This window comes from Meleagris gallopavo, chromosome 6, assembly GCF_000146605.3.
Source record: "Meleagris gallopavo isolate NT-WF06-2002-E0010 breed Aviagen turkey brand Nicholas breeding stock chromosome 6, Turkey_5.1, whole genome shotgun sequence".
NCBI lineage: Eukaryota > Metazoa > Chordata > Aves > Galliformes > Phasianidae > Meleagris > Meleagris gallopavo.
The window spans coordinates 22,064,732-22,066,458 of record NC_015016.2 but is presented as its reverse complement, the minus strand read 5'-3'; the positions used below and the strand labels follow the sequence as shown (position 1 = coordinate 22,066,458).

General features: G+C 40.0%; 1 protein-coding gene across 1 annotated transcript in view; it reads right to left on the bottom strand.

The window, feature by feature from the left end:
* The window catches only part of STEAP2 (STEAP2 metalloreductase), a 25,010-nt gene that overhangs the window by 16,597 nt on the left and 6,686 nt on the right, over nucleotides 1-1,727 (bottom strand). The window lies entirely within an intron of this gene.

Sequence of the window (1,727 nt, the reverse complement as noted above, 5' to 3'; positions counted from 1 at the left end):
AAAAAAAAAAAAAGTAAGAAAACTACAAAACTTCCCTCAGGAAGGAAGCATTCACATGAAATGACAGTTCTGACTTAAGTGGTGTCTGAATTCTGGAATAGAAATAAGCTCTGAGAATTAATGAAACAATAAGGAAAGGCACGTTAAGAAGGAGTAAAGGGAAAACATCAGATTGCTTCTCTCCTGGGAGTTATCAAGAACAGACCACATATAAAGGAGAATGATGCTCTTTCTGAGCACCCATACAAGATGCCAGTAACCAGTGAGGGACTTCATCCACCCATCTGCTAGGAACACAATGATGTCCTACAACCAAAAAGAAACTGTTCTTCACAGGTCTAGAGGAAGCTATTAGGAGAACATACTTTAGAAGGCACTTCTCAGTTTTTGACTAAGGGGAGAAACTCACTGAAATTTTACTGAGACTCTAAAGATGAAAAATAAGTTAAAGTGACCACAAAATCCATATTCTACAGAAAGATTCTAATAGTGAAACTTTCTGCTGGAGCTCATTAATTTTTATGCACAGAAAAACCATTGATATCTTTCTTGCTGCACAAATGGAACAGTATCCAATGCATGACCAAAATACCAGCATTTCCTGTATCCTGTTGGGTTCACATCCAGGAAAATAATAAGAGCTGTACTCTGATCAGCTGAGATATAAACATCAACTAGTTATAACAAAATACATATGCATTCATTGTATGATTACAGAAGTACATTTCAGTTCATGCTATATGATGTGAAGGTAACTACAAAACTTACAGAATAATACTGTGAAACTTAAAGGAATAGAAATGGAACTGCTATGAGAAAATGGGCAATGAGTACTATTCAGCCATAGTGCAGCACACTTCCAGTTTTTGAGTAAAAATCCATGAGAAGGGACATCAAGGATTAGGACACGAAGAATTGCTCTGCTGAGCTGGATTTGGCACACTGTCGACAGTTTCTCATCACCTGTTCTAAAGAAAACAGAATGCGAGGAATGGAATAAACTAACAGAATTTGTTTTTCATAAAAGGGAGAGAACTAGGGAGAACAGACAGGTATGACTCTTGGGCTCTAAGAAATGATAGAAACCAAAGTTGAAAGTCATGCACCCAATGCAAGATAGCAGTTCAGAGGAAAGAGTGTGTAAGACTGAAATTAATCTTGCAGGAAGGCAGAAGGTGAGGTAATTTAAGATAAAGATTTTCAAGTCAGCAGACACTTGTGAAATCCGGCCTTCATGCCTGAAGAGCTGATAGAAGCAATGTCTTCAGACTGCAAAAGTGACACATGCATATCTTAGAAGAGGAAAAGGGGAGAACTGAGGGAAGCAAAAACTTGTTAGCTTAACTTCAGTCTCTGGAAAGACTTTACAGCAAGCTGTTGACCAATCAACTTGTAAACAGATGGGAAGCTGATAAGAAGTAGCTAATCTGGGTTGTTCAGGAACAGAATGCAAGAAAACCCATCTTCTACAAAAAGACTGCCTTTGTGGATACAAGAAACAGCAGGAGTGATATAAATTTGACGTTTGCCCTTGGATAAGCCTAAGAAAACACGACAGAGCTATGCCAGCCAGAAGGGGACAACTCTGACAAGCGTAATCCCTTAAGGAGAAAACCAAACAAACGGAAAACCTGAACGAGTTGTTGATGTGATTAAGTGCGTTCTGCACCGCTCTCGGGACAGCTGTGGCGAGCGGCCCGCGCCGGCCGGGCGGACGCTTACGCTGC